Below are 20,426 nucleotides of genomic sequence, written 5' to 3'. Positions count from 1 at the left end.
CCCAGAATACGGTTGGCCTTCTGGGCTGCAAGCGCACATTGCCAGCTCACGTTGAGCTTCTCATCAACCATCACTCCCAAGTTCTTCTCCTCAGGCTGCTCTCAATCCATTCTCCACACAGCCTGTATTTGTGCTTGGGATTGCCCTGACCCCCTTGCAGGACGTTGCACTTGGCCTTGTTGAACTTCATGCGGTTCACATGGGCCAACTTCTCAAGCCTGTCAAGGTCCCTCTGGATGGCATTCCTTCCCTCCCACGTGTTGACCGCACCACACAGCTTGGTGTCATTGGCAAACTTGCTGAGGGCACACTCAATCCCACTGTCTATGCCACTGACAAAGACGTTAAACAGGACTTGTCCCAATACCGACCCCCTGAGGAATGCTACTCATCACTGGTGTCCACTTGAACATCGAGCCGTTGACCGTAACCCTTTCAGTGCGACCATCCAGCCAACTCTTTATCCACCGAGTGGTCCACCCGTCAAGTCCATGCCTCTCCAATTTAGGGACAAGGATGTCGTACGGGACAGTGTCAAATGCTTTGCACAAGTCCAGGTAGATAACATAGGGTCGCTCTTCCCCTATCCACCAGTGCTGTAACCCCGTTGTAGAAGGTCAGCAAATTTGTCAGGCATGATTTGCCCTTGGTGAAGCCATGTTGGCTGTCACCAATCACCTCCTTGATTTCTGCGTGCTTCGGTGTAGTTTCCAGGAGGATTCTGCTCCATGGTCTTGCAGGGACAGAGGTGAGACTGAATGGCCTGTAGTTCCCTGGGTCTTCCTTTTTCCCATTCTTGAAAATGAGGGTTATGTTTTCCTTTTTCCGGTCAATGGGAACTTCACCAGACTGCCACAACTTCTCAAAAATGATGGAAAAATGAAATGAAGGAAAGTTATTTTTGAAATTAATAAAGGAAAGCTGTTTTGAAAAAAAGTCTGGACCTCTTTCAAAAGATCTGATGCCCCCAGTTTTGCAATAAGTAAACTATTTTAAAAGATAGTTATAATTCCACAAGGATTATGAACCCTTGAGTTGAGGAAGGTCCTTCCTTGAGTCCAAAGAGGAAAGCAGCGTAGTCCTGAAGAATGGTAGGTGTTAAAATAATCCATGCCTCAGCATATGCGTGGGATTAGCATAAACAGCTTTCCGCCAGCCCTTGTGAAGACTATTGTGAAATTTTTGATTCTCCTGTCACAGTTTAAAGCTGGGCTGGCTAGTAAACCTGCGGCAGATGCTCTCTGTTATCCCCCCCCCTCCCCCCAGAGGGAAAGGGAAAGGGAAAAGGGAGAGAGACTTCTGGGTTGGAAAATTAAAGCAGTTTTAATAAACTATAATAATGAAAAAGAGTATAATAACAATAATAGAAATAATCAAATATATACAAATATACATACAAAACCAAGACTGAGCTCCCCTGAAGTCAGCCACGTCACCACCGGCACTGCAGGGCAGGCTCCGGGAAGGCCCAGCCTGGGCCTAGCGACGGTCGAGAGCTGGATTCAGGGATGCACGGATCGGGATGGGGGGCAGCAGGAAAACAGACGGAGTCCTCCTTGGACACCGGCCATAGCAGAAAGAGGGCGAGACCCTCGTGATCCCCCCGCTTTATACTGAGAATGACGTGTATGGGATGGAATACCCTCGTTGGTCACTTTTGGGTCACCTGCCCTGTCTGCTCCCCCCTGCAGCTGCGACCCCCCTTCGGCTCTTCACTTGTAAGCAGTGAGGGAATTTAGCAGTGACCTTGGTTTCTCTCAAGAACAAGTACAGCAAGAGCCTTTCTGCACAACATCCCTACCGGTGCCTCAGTGATAACTACAAACTCGAGCGTTATCAGTCCTGGAAGCAGACACTGTCTGCAAAAACATGCAGTTAGTTTCAGAAAGTGCAGTTACTTAGAGGAGACTTAGCTGAAAGTAAAAAATCACTGAAAGGAAAATCGGACTGGTTTAGGCCAAACCAGGACATCTCCCCAGGTTGCTAATTTAGGGCTAGTCTGGTAAAGTCGTACTTTACTTCTGCAAGTTCATGATGACACACTGGATCTATTTCTGGTTGCCCAAATCAGGACAAACAATGCAGAACTAGTTGACATGTTCTAGTTATTTTTAAAGCTTATAATTCTTGATGGTTATTAGCAAAATTATATCCTCAAAAACAGTTTATTGTATCATTAAAAAACCACCCAACTTTATTTCAAAAAAGAATCTCAAGGAAAATACAGAGTCTTGCTTCTATTTTAAGATATTACCTTTCAATGGATTAACTGTATATGTCTATTGTACTCTTTGACATGTTGATTTGTCATGAAAATTTTTCTCATAGCCTAATTTATCATTTGCTATTTGATAGGGATTTTTTTGTCATGATGAGTCTTTGCTTGCCTGTGAAATCTTTCTGCTTAGGAAGGTAGTTTTCTTATACAAATACCATATAATTCTCTAGAGGATTGTACACGTTGGCAAGACACCAGTTTGCACTGTAAATATTTTTGCTCTTAGCTAAACTATTGCTTCATTTTTTTTTTGCAAAATTTAAACAAAACACGAAATCAAAATAGATCACACTAAGATAAACATGAAAGAAAAAGATGTGTTTGGAGAATGTTAATAGTTTTGTTCTCTCTAGAAGCTGGTAAGTCTCTGTGTTTCAGCATATAGTTGAACTACATATTAAAACAAAAAATAAATTATCACTGGAACTGGAGAGTAACTCTCATGGCTGACACGTCTTCTCTCTAGGTCTCACCATGTTACACTGGCAAGCTCCAGTCCCAATTGGTCCTAGGGGTTTCATCTATTCTTTTACCGGAGACTGAAATCATATATAAGAAGGCTCGAAGTTGAAAGAGACTTTGCTTATCGCCTGTGCTATGAAGACTTATGAGCTTCCATGATGTGGTAGAATTAGCAAACACCTATTAATATAATACTGAGTCCTGATAATATGAGTCCAACGTTCTCTTTTTTACTGAGTATACATAGTCTTGAGTCCCGTCTAGATCTGATTTAAAAGCTGATAGAATTACCCAATATAATATGTCTGCTTCTGAAAAATGTGTCACTTGCAGACAAAAAAAGAAAGAAAGAAGTGACAAATGTTAAACCTAATTCTAGATATGTGAACACATTATAATGGTATGGTCAATACATTTCAAATTTAAATGTTGTTTTGAGATGGTGGTCTTTAACTTCTTTTGAGAAGTGAATGTAATTTCAGTGTATTTTGATCAATATGTTCTAGACTTGGTTTTACTGGCAAACAGAATTATCTAACTGATAGGCTGCACTGGACATCTGGATGCTTCTAGTGAATGTTTGAACCCAAATGTTCCCTTTTTGACAGTAATTTTTTTTCTTAAAACTTAACTTAAGGGTTAAGGGAAGATACAAAAATTCCCCTTTCTTGTAAATTACATTTGCTAATGTCCCTCTGTAGTATGGTGACCAGTAACACTCCATTACTTCCCTATTAGCCCGTCTCCTGTTTTGTTCTTGCTCTTAGATTTTTAATGAATACATGAAGTGAAATCTTTGGCTCCGTTAAAGATAATTGAAACTTCTCATTTTGCAAGATATTGTTACAATTTGCTATTGAGAAAGAAAGTAGAGAAAAAGTTGCAGAACAGATCCATTACAGTATCTCAGCACTTCCTGTTACAGATAATATTTAGACCAGTGTTCAGGGAAAGGAAAAGCAAGGGAATGCATGTAACCAAAAACTATCCATCACTTTATGAAATGTAGTCATGATGATGTAGAAGGCAGAATTTAACCAGTATCAACTGAGGCAATTCTTTATATCCCCTAAGGAATCATTGTGCATACTCCATTCCATTATCTGTCTCTTAGTATTGTCCAGTTCTCTGAGTAAAAATTAATTGGGCCCAACCATGTAAAACATTGCTATCTGCAATCTCTTGAATACAATTAGTCTAGACCATATGCAAAAAAAAAAGAGAAGATACTCTTAATGTGAGCAATACCACAAAAGCCTTTTCAAAAGCTATTTGTGTGCAGTATGGAAGAGACAAATCCACCATTATAAGTACAGTCAAGATGTAAGAAGGATGATCTTATTTTAATACTAGGCCAAGTTGTTGACTCATTTTCTTCTCAAGAAAAAAAAAGCATGGACGTAATTTGTTATTATGCTCTAAACATAATATGAATCTTCTAAGTCATTGGAGTGACACTTAATAAAGGATCATTTGTTCTGATTGCAATTGGTTTAAATAATATTGCACAGCTACAAAAGTTGCAAAAACAGTGGCATAAGCAACGTATTTGAAAAAAGTGGCTCCATCAGTAATGTTGATATCCACAAGTAAACTACATTCGAGTAAAGAAAAACAAGTTGCAACTTCTGAGTAATTATCAGATTCTTCTCACAGTGCTGTTGTTTCAGAACAGCCTTAGAAGAATGAAGTCTAAAAGAAAGTGATGTTTTTAAAAGGTTTCCAAAGGGGAAAGAGGAACATAAGGTATGATATGAAAATCATAAGAAAAATCAAAAGACAAAGCAAATACGCAGAAAATGGGCCAAAAAAAAACCAAGTCCCAAAGTAAAAGTACTGAAGAAGGTTCGTCTAACTGATGGAAAGAGCAGCCCACTGTGAATAACTTCCCCACTAGTATCATATATCCATATAATCAGAATCTTCACATAACCTGAGTAATATATGGTTACTTTAAAAACTAGTAGAAAATACGAAGTAGTGAGTGCGTAATGTGAGATATTAGCAGTCCAAAATGGTGTTGATGGGGAAAAGTGAAATCAAGAAAATAATGCCCATCACTGCACTGAGACCAGTGCAGCCAATACTTTCTTCCTAAAGATCAGAAGTAGTGCATTTACAGATAGCAGAAAATGATATGTACTTTGCTACGTCCCCACGAATCAGAAAATGTTAGCATTATAAAATGAAATACAGATATCTTTCTGATTTCAGATGGCCTCATGGAACGTACTCTTTCAAAAGTCACTACCATGGATATTTAACGTACATGACCAATCATCCAGATGCAGTTTTTCCTTTCATATTTTTCTTGGCTGCTTTCAAAAACTGTATTTATGCATTTCATTGAAATGATATTTAAAAAAAAAAAAAATCCAAAGTAAGTTTTTGTCACGGTTAAAGCTGGGCCGGCTATTAACCAGGTGGCAGACGCTCTCTGTTAACCCTCCCCCCCCCCCCCCCCCCGCCCCGAAGGGAAAGGGAAAGGGAAAAGGGAGAGAGACTTATGGGTTGGAAAGTTAAAACAGTTTTAATAAACTATAATAATGAAAAAAAAAAGTATAATAACAATAATAATAGAAATAATCAAATATATACAAATATATACAAAGCCAAGACTGAGAGCTTGGAAATCCTCCTCAGGCAGAGTTGTTCCCCCAGCACAGGCAGAAGGGAAAATGCAGTACCTCCCCCCAGCACGGGCAGAAGGGAAAATGCAATAGCTCTCCCTGCCATCACACCTGCAGGCTTTTAACTGGAAAATTGGCAAAGCTGGTACCAATCAGTGGGAGACAGGAGGGCCCCTCCCTCCTGGGCCCCACCTCCAGGAGGCAGTGGGTTAGTGATAAATAGGAAAGTGAGAATGACATGTATGGGATGGAATACCTTGTTGGTCAATTCTGGACCACCTGCCCCATCTGCTCCTCCCTGCAGGTGCGACCCCCTTTGGCTCCTCAATCGTAAGCAGTGAGGAATTTAGCAGTGACCTTGGTTTCTCTAAGACTAATTGGCCTGGTTTGGGCCAAACCAGGACATTCCACCCCTTATTCCATACCGTTCACGTCATACTCAGATCACCACTACCTTTTCATTTTCAAATATATATACACATATCACTAGTTTATGATTCAGCTCTATACAAAAAGTTCATTAAGTTCATTTGGTTCAGGATTGTGGGTTTCCATCTGGCTAGCAGTCTCTCAGCAGTCTCTCTGGCTAGCAGTCTCTCTTTTGTCATGGTTCGTGCCCACGGGTTGCAGGTTAAAGATGTCAGACTCGAGGAGGTTACTGGACGCCACTTGATGAAGCTAGCTCCGGTCTCATCACCACTATCTTAACCTGAAAGACACTTATGCAGCAGCAACATACAGTTCAGAATTAAGTATTCTCACCCAGAATCAGATCACATTCAGGGACACATCGGACTTCACCATTTTGCAACATCACCCACCAAGTACATCCAGGTCCCTGAGCAAAAGCAATCCCACGAATGGGTTTACCTTTGCCCGTTACAGGAAGAATCCAGACAGTTTTTCCCAATAGATTCCTTTCATGCACCACAGGGACTTTATCCCCTTCTACTGTATGTAGAAGGTCTGACTGAGCAGGGCCAGCTCGATTGATAGATCCCCTGGTGTTAACTAACCAGGTAGCTTGTGCCAGATGCTTATCCCAGTTTTTAAAGGTTCCACCCCCCATTGCTTTCAGGGTAGTTTTTAACAGCCCATTATACCGTTCAACTTTCCCAGAGGCTGGTGCATGATAGGGGATGTGATATACCCATTCGATGCCATGCTCTTTGGCCCAGTTGTCTATGAGACTGTTTTTGAAATGAGTCCCATTGTCCAACTCAATTCTCTCTGGCGTGCCGTGTCGCCACAAGATTTGCTTTTCAAGGCCCAGAATAGTGTTCCGGGCAGTGGCATGGGGCACAGAGTATGTTTCCAACCATCCGGTGGGCGCCTCCACCATGGTAAGCACATAGCATTTACCCTGGCGGGTTTGAGGGAGTGTGATATAGTCAATTTGCCAGGCCTCCCCATATTTATATTTCAACCACCGTCCCCCATACCACAAAGGTTTTAACCGTTTGTCTTGCTTAATTGCGGCGCATGTTTCACAATCATGGATAACCCGTGCAATAGAGTCCATGGTTAAGTCCACCCCTCGGTCACGAGCCCATCTGTATGTTGCATCTCTTCCTTGATGACCTGAAGTGTCATGAGCCCACCGAGCTAAAAATAGTTCACCTTTATGTTCCCAGTCCAAATCTATTTGGAACACTTTAGCAGCTTGATCCGCTTGTTGGTTGTTTCGATGTTCCTCAGTTGCCCGACTTTTAGGTACATGAGCATCTACATGACGTACCTTCACGACTAGTTTCTCTAGCCGAGCAGCAATATCTTGCCACAATTCAGCAGCCCAAATAGGTTTCCCTTTGCGCTGCCAGTTGCTTCGCTTCCACTGCTTTAACCACCCCCACAAGGCATTTGCCACCATCCATGAGTCAGTATAAAGATACAGCCTTGGCCACTTTTCTCGTTTAGCAATGTCTAAAGCCAGCTGGATGGCTTTTACTTCTGCAAATTGACTTGATTCACCTTGTCCTTCTGTGGCTTCTGTGACTCGTCGTATGGGACTCCATACAGCAGCTTTCCACTTCTGATGCTTTCCTACAAGACGGCAGGATCCATCGGTGAACAGGGCATACTGCTTCTCATCCTCTGGTAGTTCATTATATGGTGGGGCTTCTTCAGCACGTGTCACCTCCTTTTCTGGTGGCATTCCGAAGTCTTTGCCGTCTGGCCAGTCCATGATCACTTCTAAGATTCCTGGGCGATTAGGGTTTCCTATTCGAGCCCTCTGTGTAATTAATGCAATCCATTTACTCCACGTCGCATCAGTTGCATGATGGGTAGTGGGAACCTTACCCTTGAACATCCAGCCTAGTACTGGTAATCGAGGTGCCAGGAGAAGTTGTGCTTCAGTACCAATTACCTCTGAAGCAGCTCTAACTCCTTCATATGCTGCCAGTATCTCTTTTTCAGCTGGAGTGTAATTGGCCTCAGAGCCGTTGTATCCTCGACTCCAAAATCCTAGGGGTCGACCTCGAGTCTCCCCTGGTACTTTCTGCCAGAGGCTCCAGGTAGGACCATTGTCCACAGCTGAGGTGTAGAGCACATTTTTAACATCTTGTCCCGTACGGACTGGTCCAAGGGCTACTGCATGCACAATCTCTTGTTTAATCTGTTCAAAAGCCTGTCGTTGTTCAGGGCCCCACTGAAAATCATTCTTCTTTCTGGTTACTTGATAAAGAGGGCGTACAATCTGGCTGTAATCTGTAATATGCATTCTCCAGAAACCCACAACACCTAAGAAGGCTTGTGTTTCCTTTTTGTTAGTTGGCGGGGACATAGCTGTTATTTTGTTGATCACCTCTATCGGGATCTGGCGACGCCCATCTTGCCATTTAATCCCTAAAAACTGGATCTCCCGGGCAGGTCCCTTGACCTTGCCTCTTTTTATGGCAAAACCAGCTTTCAGAAGAATTTGAATTATTTTCTCTCCTTTGTCAAAAACTTCTGCTGCTGTATCACCCCACACAATGATGTCATCAATGTATTGCAAATGTTCTGGAGCTCCACCCTTTTCTAGTGCAGTCTGGATCAGTCAATGGCAAATAGTAGGACTGTGTTTCCACCCCTCGTAAATCTCAAAGGAAGAAATCTGATATTCTCTTAGCTGAGCTCTCCGGGTCTCCTCCCACCAGAGCCAGGATTCAACTTATCAGAGCAACCTGTTGGAGCTTCTCTCGAGCCCCACGTTGGGTGCCAATAAATCTGTCACGGTTTAAAGCTGGGCCGGCTATTAACCAGGTGGCAGATGCTCTCTGTTAACCCTCCCCCCCCCCCCCCCCCCGAAGGGAAAGGGAAAGGGAAAAGGGAGAGAGACTTATGGGTTGGAAAGTTAAAACAGTTTTAATAAACTATAATAATGAAAAAAAAAGTATAATAACAATAATAATAGAAATAATCAAATATATACAAATATATACAAATATATACAAAGCCAAGACTGAGAGCTTGGAAATCCTCCTCAGGCAGAGTTGCTCCCCCAGCACAGGCAGAGGGGAAAATGCAGTAGCTCCACCCAGCACGGGCAGAAGGGAAAATGCAATAGCTCTCCCTGCCATCACACCTGCAGGCTTTTAACTGGAAAATTGGCAAAGCTGGTACCAATCAGTGGGAGACAGGAGGGCCCCTCCCTCCTGGGCCCCACCTCCAGGAGGCAGTGGGTTAGTGATAAATAGGAAAGTGAGAATGACATGTATGGGATGGAATACCTTGTTGGTCAATTCTGGACCACCTGCCCCATCTGCTCCTCCCTGCAGGTGTGACCCCCTTTGGCTCTTCACTCATAAGCAGTGAGGAATTTAGCAGTGACCTTGGTTTCTCTAAGACTAATTGGCCTGGTTTGGGCCAAACCAGGACAGTTTTTTTTTATTTTTAGCAAATTAAGCTAGGACAAGTATGTATTCTTGATGAATAAGCAAATATAGACACTTGAAAGAAAGATTAAGCTTATAATGTCTCTTTACAAACTCTATAATAGTATTTAAAACATAAACCAGATGAATTGTATAGAAAAAAATTTGAATCCCTTGATCATGATTGTTAACAATTATTAGCAGAATAATATGTGATAGCAATAATAATCAGACCAGAATGAACACAAATTATCTTTACACTGATTTTTAAGTGTTGTGTAAAATAATGAAGATATCTAGATCTGTGGTGTCTTAGACGGGAGATGAAATTTTACTGTATTTTAATAGCACAGGTAACTGGAAGCTGGAAAGATATGGTGAGAGAAATATTATTTTATACCTGTCCTGTTCTTATATACTTCACTGACATTTAATTCTGACCATGGTCAAATATAAAATGCCAGGCTAAAGTGACCTTTAGTCTTACCCCTTAACACTGTTCTTATAAGGCAGTAAAATATGTTTCACTGCACAATAAAATATGGGAAAAAATCATTTAGGCGCAAATTTGTAGTTAGCTTTGAATTGCTGTGACATATTTCTATGAATCTTCATATAAAGAAAACTTTCTGTTCATCTTGAAAAACTGAGTATGAGTTGTTTCTCTACTGGTTTTCGTTAGGTTCACGGCTATCATCTAACTTTGTTTTCATTTCATTGTTTGCATGTGTGCATGTGTATGTGCATCTATTTATGTCTATATAGACCTCCAAAAAAACCCAACCAAAACCCTCCTTATTGTTTAAAGTATTGAAAATTTTCTGACGTCTTTGCAAAATATGTAATTTGAATAGATTTTTGATATACTAACTTCAGGAATATATGTATTGGTCTAAAAATATATAAAAATTTACAAAGCAATAACAATTTCTAATTTCATTCATCACTAATGCTTTGTTCACTTAGTATGCTTTAAAAGTTGTACTAGTGTGCAATATTTCCATCTAGCAAACATCTGCACCAGCTGTATAAAAAAAAATAAAACTGTGAAATAAGTATAAATATAAGCATGAATATGATAGTGATTAAGATAAAGATTCATTAATATTTTTAGTAATTTGTCAGTATCATCAATATGGATTTAATAAGTGTTGGAAAAAAATTCTAATGTGATCTTCTAAAGTGTTGAATAACATAGAAGGGTCATTTAAAAATTATGATATGATGTAATGTTTAGTTGTCCCTACTTTTTGCTATATATTTTTATGAATCAAGGATTTCACCCGAAATATTTACTCCATTGCTGAATAACTCTGTCATAATATAGTTAAGACAGCTTCTATGAGGACTTGGATGAGAAATCATTCCGTACAAAAAACTTATTGATTAAAAGACAAATTTTGTATTTCACCAACAAGGCAAATGACATTTTAAATCTTTAACTTTTTTACTGCTTTCAAACACTTGCTCTGATGTTAAATTTTGAACAGTTGTCACCAGTATCGTAAAATATTAACATGACTGGGATGCTTGACGTATAAAAGTATCAGCACCTATTAGTGATAAACTATGTTCTTTCCTCTTCTGATGAATTATGTGTTCTTTCATTAAATGTAAAGGAAGGATGACAGGGACAAGCAATAATCTAGATTTTTCTCTTAAAATGTTGCTGGCATTTGAGGTGGCTTTTTATATTTTTCTAAAAGAAAAAGTGTCATTGGTAATTGATTCTGCTGGGAAAAGTATGACAAAAAGCATCTCTACTGCCATAGCTAAGGGGACTGTCAAATCATGACTCCACCAATTCTCTTCTGGACTTGCCAGACAGAAGTGTTAACAAGAAAATGCTAAATAATTTAAACCTTTTGAACTGCTTTTTAGGGAAAGAAAGGTTATAAATGTCAGCATGGACCATGCCAATAAACCAGAAATGGAGATTTTGTAATTAGATTTTAAAGAACTCTTAACAAGCAAGTAACTTAATGTCATGAACTGAATGTGGAATTACAACTCTGTGTTGGGTTTAACAATTATAATTGTGAATCCATAAAATTTGCTATTTCTATTCTGAAATTTCTGTCCCAGAGTATCCTTGTTTGTCCTGGGAAGAAGTTAGAAGAGTAATTCTGGGGAAAGGGACCTGGCTTAACTGTATTTTTTTCTAGATGAAGCACCTCTGCCAACCTCATTAAGATAAAGCTTGCACATACTGAATTGCAAAATTGAGCAAACTAAAAAAATTTAATTCTTTATACAGCTTTGGCAGTTATTCCACACTCTGGTACAAAGTAGGTCATCTACATTTTTTTTAGTGTAATGGATATTCTGTTGTACAATAGCATCATTTACCTCCCCATTTACTCTAATTGAGGGCAGTTAAATTTGAATTAAATTTTGGTTTGTGACTGAAGTAACACAATAGCAGAAAAGTCAAGGTGAACATGGTCTTTTTTTTTGTTTACTTGACTAAAGTGCATTCCTCTGCATTTCAAACTAAAGAACAGAAATGCTATGTACAGCACCTACCAAAGTCAGTACTAATAAAGCAGAAGCTATTTGAACAGATTCCCATTAAAGAAAGGAGACACAGAGGAATATTTTATCACAGTGAGGTATTTCTCCCACAAAGTATCACTGCTGCTCAAATGGGTAAGGGAGATGATTATAAAGAATAAATAATGATAATGATTGGACCATGTATTAGGAGATAGAAATATAGAATTGTGACTGCTACTTATGCAAATCCACCTGCATTTAAGTATACCATCAACATCTGTATCACTAAATGCCTACATTAATCAGATAAATGTTATTTTAGTTGACAATCTTCTACCTCTACAGTCACTTCTTTGTTTTTGCGCTGTCTTCCTGCTATCAGACAGTATGCCATATCTACACTTTTCCCTTCAATAAAACCATAGAATCATAGAATTTTCTTGGTTGGAAAGGATGTTTAAGATCATCAAGTCCAACACTGCCAAGTCCACCACTAAACCATGTCCCTAACACCACATCTACACATCTTTTCAATACCTCCAGGTATGCTGACAAAACCACTTCCCTGGGCTGCCTGTTCCAATGTCTGACAACCCTTTTGGTGAAGAAATTTTTCCTGATATCCAATCTAAACCTCCCCTGGCACAACTTGAAGCCATTTCCTGTCATCCTATCATTTGTTACTTGGAAGAAGAGACCAACACCTGCCTCGCTACAACCTCCTTTCAGGTAGTTATAGAGAGCGATAAGGTCTCCCCTCAGCCTCCTTTTCTCCAGACTAAATAACCCCAGTTCCCTCAGCTGCTCCTCGTAAGACTTGTGCTCTAGACCCTTCACCAGGGCCCACCACCAACTGAAATTACTGAGGGTGCACTTGATCACTTGGACTGCAGGGGTTTCACTCTGCTCTCCGTCCCTGTCTTCAAGTCAGGGGGCTGGGTACCCGGAGAACAACTGGTCTTACTACTAAAGACTGAGGCAAAGAAGGCATTAAGTACCTCAGTATTCTCCTCATCCTTTGTCACTATGTTTTCCCCACATCTAATAAAGGATGGAGATTCTCCTTGGCCCTCCTCTTGTGGCTAATGTATTTGCAGAAACATTTTTTATTGCCTTTTAGAGCAGTGGCCAGATTAAGTTCAGCTGGGCTTTGGCTTTTCTAAATTTTCCCCTGCATAGCCTCACTACATCCTTGTAGTCCTCCTGAGTGACCTGCACCTTTTTCCAAAGCTCGTAAACTCTCCTTTTTTTCTCGAGTTCCAGACAAATCTCTCTGTGCAGCCAGGCCGGTCTTCTTCCCCTCCGGCTCGTCTTCTGGCATATGGGGACGGCCTGCTCCTGCATCTTTAAGATTTCTTTCTTGAAGAGTGTGCAGCCTTCCTGGACTCCTTTGCCCTTCAGGACTGCCTCCCAAGGGACTCTGGCAACCAGGCTTCTAAACAGGCCAAAGTCTGCCCTCTGCAAGTCTAAGGTGGCAGTTCTGCTGACCCCCTTCCTTACCTCTCCAAGAAATGAAAACTCTACCATTTCATGATCACTATGCCCAAGACGACCTCCAAGCATCACATCATTGACAAGTCCTTCCCTGTTTGCAAACAAGAGGTCCAGAGCAGTGTCTTCCCTAGTTGGCTCACTCACCAGCTATGTCAGGAAATTCTCTTGCACACACTCCAGAAACCTCCTAGACTGTTTCCTCTCTGCTGTAATGCATTTCCAGTGGACATCTGGTAAGTTAAAGTCTCCCAGGAGAACAAGGTCTACTGATTGCAAGAGTTCTGCCATTTACTTATAAAATATTTCACCTGCGTCTTCATCCTATTTGGGTGGTCTATGGACAATTCCCATCATGATATCTGCCTTGTTGGCCTTCCCCCTGATCCTTACCCCCTTGATGCTTTATAAGACAAATTAAGAATAAATTGGCCACTGCAGACTTCCTGTAAGGAAGCTTCAAGTTCCCTCTGATTCAGTATGAGGAGATGACACTTTAGAGTACCAAGCTAAGCTCTGGAAGCAAAGTTTCATGACTCTGTGCCAAGGAAAGCAGTAGGATGGCTGAGAATTCCAGCTGCTTTAAAGGTCTTTCATTTCGTCAATACCTTTATGTCTTTATCCCTTCTGGCTGATTTTTTTTTCTTTTCCTCTAAGTTTCTCCAGGCCTTAATAATCCAGTATAATTTCATCTATATGCTTTGCACTTCTGCCTTTTTCTGTCCTACTTATCAATATTTCTATCTTTGTTCTCAGCATTTATTCCAGCTTGATCCTTCACTGATGTTGTTACAAGCTCTCTCTTCTTTTTCCTTGCACCATTTTTCCAGTTTCCTTTTTGCCCTGTGATATCCCTTTTTGCTACCTTTTCTGATGTTTCTCTTTATAAGCTCTTTGTTTCATCTCTCTCTCTTCCTCTGCAAGCTTCCATTACACCAGATACCATGAAGCAGTGACCTTGAGTGTTTTTTATGCATCCTAATGAAACATTAACACTATGTAGAGTGAGCATTAGTTCATGGCTTTTTTTTCTGTCCTTATTACCAGCAGAGTCCCGCTTGTGATGGTCTTTTATTTTTCTCCTCTTTCTACTTCTAAAATGAAGTCCTAAAATGCTAGCTTTTAAAAATTAATTCCCCAAAGTATCTTCACCAGGCGAAAGTCCCTTAGAAAGTGAAGGGTCTTCATTTCATGAAGTGATTTGTCAGATACCCTTTAGAAAAATAGTTTTATTGCAGATATATGCTTACTGCAGGTCTCCTCATGGTACAACGGAGGGACTGATGAGCCTGTGAGAGCCTCAGTATAGAGGCTATAGTTGAAGGTCATGCTACCAGTAAAATTGTTTCTTTTGCAAGGAAACTTTGAAATATTTTGTGAACTAAAGAGCTAATTCACGAGGGATTTTTTTTCATATTCATATAAACGCAGTTATCTCACTACTTATCTTCGCACACTGGTGGTATAAAATTAGATATACACACCAAAAAAATTGTACATGGAGACCAAATCTGTTTCAGTTTTTCTATTGGCTTTAGGGAGATTAAATGCAATCTTCAGGAGGGATTCATATGAGGACGCGGCTTGTAAGATAACTTGTTGCCCTGTAACATGGTAGGGAGTATGTAACACAATGAATATGCTAATTGGAAAGAAAGAATCCTAGACTTCTTAATTCCCTTTAGCCATGCCTGGCTTCAGTCCTTTAAGATCATCAAAAGTTATACTCATAAAGGCTATTTGTCAAAGTTCTTTCTCTTACCCTTAAACTCAAGTAGTGTGCCAAATAAGCATTTCTTTATCAGATCACTGGAAGGTGACTACAGTGTGTAAAAATTTTTATTTATTTTTATCATAGTGGGTTTTTTTTATGACATCATACATGCAGATTGTCTGATAAGTTATTGTAGGCATCACAATGTAAGAATCAGCTTCAACATGACCTATTCTAGATTTTTTTCAATGAGCTTTAAAATCTAACATAGAATTACCTAGAGATATTTTTTTTTTAATGAAAGCACTAATTCATACATGTTCAGCAGTATGCATTGTTGGCCTAGAACTGCCAGAACTAGTTAGTCTTTCACTGTTGAATAGAAAAGATTTCCAAAAAAAGGAAGATGAAGGAGGAGCATATCATCTTGCCAGAAAGCTCTATGCAAAGTAACTCTTCACAGAATCACAGAATCACAGAATGTTAGGGATTGGAAGGGACCTTGAAAGATCATCTAGTCCAATCCCCCTGCCGGAGCAGGATTGCCTAGACCATATCACACAGGAACGCGTCCAGGCGGCTTTTGAATGTCTCCAGAGAAGGAGACTCCACAACCTCTCTGGGCAGACTGTTCCAGTGTTCGGTCACCCTCACCGTAAAGAAGTTTTTCCTCATATTTAAGTGGAACCTCCTGTGTTCCAGCTTGCACCCATTGCCCCTTGACCTGTCAAGGGATGTCACTGAGAAGAGCCTGGCTCCATCCTCATGACACTTGCCCTTTACATATTTATAAACATTAATGAGGTCACCCCTCAGTCTCCTCTTCTCCAAGCTAAAGAGACCCAGCTCCCTCAGCCTCTCCTCATAAGGGAGGTGTTCCACTCCCTTAATCATCTTCGTGGCTCTGCACTGGACTCTCTCTAGCAGTTCCCTGTCCTTCTTGAACTGAGGGGCCCAGAACTGGACACAATATTCCAGATGCGGCCTCACCAGCGCAGAGTAGAGGGGGAGGAGAACCTCTCTTGACCTGCTAACCACACCCCTTCTAATACACCCCAGGATGCCATTGGCCTTCTTGGCCACAAGGGCACACTGCTGGCTCATGGTCTTCCTGTTGTCCACTAGGACCCCCAGGTCCCTTTCCCCTCCGCTGCTCTCCAACAGGTCTGTCCCCAACTTGTACTGGTACATGGGGTTATTCTTGCCCAGATGCAGGACTCTACACTTGCCCTTCTTATATTTCATTAAATTTCTCCCCACCCAACTCTCCAGCCTGTCCAGGTCTCTCTGAATGGCTGCGCAGCCTTCCGGCACATCAGCCACTCCTCCCAGTTTGGTGTCATCAGCGAACTTGCTGACAGTGCACTCTATTCCCTCATCCAAGTCATTAATGGTACTGGTCCCAGTACCGACCCTTGAGGGACTCCGCTAGACACAGGCCTTCAACTGGACTCTGTCCCATTGACCACCACTCTCTGGCTTCTTTCCTTCAGCCACTTCACAATCCACCTCACTACCCGATCATCCAGACCACACTTCCTCAGTTTAGCTGCGAGGATGCTGTGGGAGACCGTGTCAAACACTTTACTGAAATCGAGATAGACCACATCCACTGCTTTACCATCATCTATCCACCGGGTTACAACCTCATAAAAGGCTATCAAGTTGGTTAAGCATGACTTCCCGTTGGTGAAGCCATGCTGAGTGCCCCTAATGATCCCCCTATCCTTGATGTGCCTAGAGACAACATCAAGAACAAGTTGTTCCATCACCTTTCCAGGGATGGAGGTGAGGCTGACCGGTCTATAGTTACCCGGGTCCTCCTTCTTGCCCTTTTTGAAGACTGGAGTGACATTCGCTTTCCTCCAGTCCTCAGGCACCTCTCCCGTTGCCCACGACTTAGCAAAGATGATGGAGAGTGGCCTAGCAATGACTTCCGCCAGCTCCCTCAGCACCCGCAGGTGCATCTCATCAGGGCCCATGGATTTATGGACGTCCAGGTTGCTTAATTGGTCCCTGACCCAGCCCTCATCAACCAAGACAGATTCCTCCTCTATCCTGACTTCTTCTGGGGCCGCAGGGGTCCGGGGCTCCTCAGGACAGCCTCCAGCAGTATAGACAGAGGCAAAGAAGGCATTCAGTAACTCTGCCTTCTTTTTATCCTCTGTCTCCAGGGCCCCCACCTGTGGGCCTACATTGCCTCTAGTGTTGGCTTTACCTGCAATGTATTTGAAGAAGCCCTTTCTGTTGTCCTTGACCTCTCTTGCAAGGTTTAATTCCAAGGAGGCCTTAGCTTTCCTAGTTGCCTCCCTACATCCTCTGACAACAGACTTATATTCCTCCCAAGTGGCCAGCCCCTCCTTCCATGATCTCTACACCCTCTTCTTCCACTTGAGGTTGCCCAGCAGTTCCCTGTTTAACCATGCAGGTCTCCTGGTACCCTTCCTTGACTTCCTACTTGTTGGGATGCTCTGATCTTGAGCTCGGAAGAAGCAGTCCTTGAATGCTAACCAACTATCTTGGGTCCCCTTACCTTCTAATACCCTGTCCCATGGGATTTCCCCTAGCAATTGCTTGAAAAGGCCAAAGTTGGCCCTCCTGAAGTCCAGGGTTGCGATTCTGCTAGCTATTCTGTTCCTGCCACATGACATCCTGAACTCTACCATCTCATGGTCGCTACAACCAAGGCTGCCCTCAACCTTCACCTCTTCCACCAGACCCTCCTTGTTAGTAAGGATAAGATCCAGCAGCGCTCCTCTCCTAGTTGGCTCATCCACCATTTGCATCAGAAAGTTATCATCAATGCACTGGAGGAACCTCCTGGACTGAGGATGGCTGGCTGAGTAGGCCTCCCAGCAAATATCAGGGTAGTTGAAAACCACCATGACAACCAGGCCCTGTAATTGCGAGACTGCTCTCAGCTGCCTGTAGAAGGCCTCATCACCCTCCTCATCCTGATCCGGTGGCCTGTAATAGACACCCACAACAGTATCACCCCTGCCAGCCTGCCCCTTAATTCGCACCCACAAACTCTCAACTCGCTCCTGATCCGCCCCTGGACAGAACTCAATACATTCTAGCTGCTCACTCACATAAAGAGCAACTCCACCACCTCTCCTTAGTGGCCTCTCTTTCCTGAACAAGACATAGCCATCCATGACCACGTTCCAGTCATGCGAGGCGTCCCACCAAGTCTCTGTAATTGCCACTAGATCATAGCCCGCCGACCGAACACGGATTTCCAACTCCTCCTGTTTATTTCCCATGCTGCGTGCATTGGTGTACAGGCATTTCAGGGAGCGAGCTGAGCACGCCGATTTCACCCTAGGGGGATGGGAGGCCTCCTGGTCTACCTCAACACTAGAGCGTTGCCCCAGTGGTGCAAGCCCAGCTACTACCCCATCCCCCTTCGAATCTAGTTTAAAGCTCTCCGAATGAGCCTCTTTCAGGACTCCTTTACAATTTTCTCTTTAGTATGGGACTCCAGGATGCCAACAGATCTCCAATATACTCTTTTCAATTTGCTAATCATGATAGATACTGCTAACAGCAGTCTGGACACTTGCAAGCTTTATTCAATGGAAGCACTAATATCAGGATGTACCACATAAGAAGCATTTTAAAATGAAATATTAAAAAAGAAAAAAGCCTGTCATTTACAACTGGTATAAAATCTCAGACTACTGTCCTATCTTACCCATGCTCTTTAAAACACATCCTATCATAACATGTGCCTTCTCTACTGGGAAACAAGTAACAGACTTTGTTTCCAGCTTAGGCTCTTGGTTAGCTGTCAGTCTGCTGCTGCTAACTTCTTCTTACCTTTGTCCTCCTTGAATGAGCTTTCTCTCCATCTGTGACCGTGATTTACACTGATGATACGGAGATTAAAAATATCTAGTAGTCCAGTGTCACTGAAGTGACAATTGTATTTGTCCTGTGCCTCAGAATTACACTTATTTTAAAAATACTAATACTACTTTTAGCAGCAGTTGCTACTGTTTGGGAATATTCTTGAAACAGCATGGTGAAATGAGCGATTAGGAGAATTTAAAGGAATATATGACTGTGACTTTATGGATCCATCTAGGAACAGGGTACCAGGGAGCTAATGACATCATTTATACTGAGACTCTAAAAAACGCAGCATAAGGAAAGTGCAGACCTAATGCATAGCCTATTATAACATGGAAGTCATAGGAATGATACATAAGCTTTCAGATTTCTGTTGTAAACAGCTGGTAAATAAACCAAATACTACTGTTTCCTTAAAATATGGATTTTTGAATCTTTGTAAATTCTCTACAATTAATATTAATCCTTTTCTTCACCTCTTGCTGTTCTATGCATTCTAAGCTTTTACTTGTTCTCCCATCTTTCTGCTCTGTCCTGCTTGTTGGGTTCTACTTTCATTCCGCTCCTCTCTTATTCTTCTGGCCTCTTTTTGTCTCTTTTCTCTCTTGGTTTTCTTTTTCTCTCCCTGGAGATACTCCCAGATCATTTTAGAAATGTGGGTTGCATTTATAATATCATTCTTAGAAAAATAAAAAGAAATTGCAACCTTAGTCCTCAAGGCTATATATGGAAATCCTCTTACATGTCTCTGTAGCAATGCTTTTTCATGAACCTGAGATTCTTGAATATGTATTTGTGGTTAGGGAAAAATGAAAACTTTAGGAAGTTATATCTTTCCAGTGTCTGACAATTAGACACAGTTGCTTGTCTGATTATAGAGCTGGTGGTGTGCTAGTCATCCAGTGGGAACATCTCAGAAATGTCACTTAAAAATAAATGAATACACTGAGTTTGTGATTTAAGATGCATTTATTCCCTCAGCTCTTCCTTGTTTAGGCAATGCTGTGTGCTATGAATCACATAATGAGATGCTTCAATCCCTGCAGTTACTACAGGGAATGTAGGTGCCTGTCTCAGTTTCGTAAATTCTGTTGCAGAGCTTAAAGGAACGAAATTTAGAGTAGTCAGGTTCCTTCTGTGTTGGACATCTTTCTGAATAGCAATAGCTGGTCTTCAGAGACTGAGTTGTATAGGTGGTTTTGTCAGGTCAAGGTCAAATCTTACTGCTAAATGATACAAGAGATTTTGTATTACTGTATTTCTCTAATATATGCTCCATACATAGAAACAGCAGTCCCATATATGTTAACACAACTCTTTTGAAAACCAAAGATCTCACATTAGGCTGTTATCACTTTCTAGTGGTCATAAATATGCATTACTCATATGGTTGTTGCATGGCTTATTAAAGTTTACAAAATATATTAAAAAACATCCTCTGAACTACACAATGCAAAACATTTTTTCCCGTTCTATTTTTTAATTGCTGAACTCGTATAAGAACAAGATCTTTGTTTCTAACAGTTCACCTGCTAGACAGAAGGTGGTGTTTTGTTGTAGAAAGTGATCAGGCTAGTTTGGCATGATTTGCTTTTGGTAAATTTGCGTTGGCTTTTTCTAATCACCTTCATTTGGTTTGTATG

Source organism: Nyctibius grandis, chromosome 1 (assembly GCF_013368605.1).
Source record: "Nyctibius grandis isolate bNycGra1 chromosome 1, bNycGra1.pri, whole genome shotgun sequence".
In the NCBI taxonomy this organism is placed as follows: domain Eukaryota; kingdom Metazoa; phylum Chordata; class Aves; order Nyctibiiformes; family Nyctibiidae; genus Nyctibius; species Nyctibius grandis.
This window is presented reverse-complemented; position numbering follows the sequence as displayed.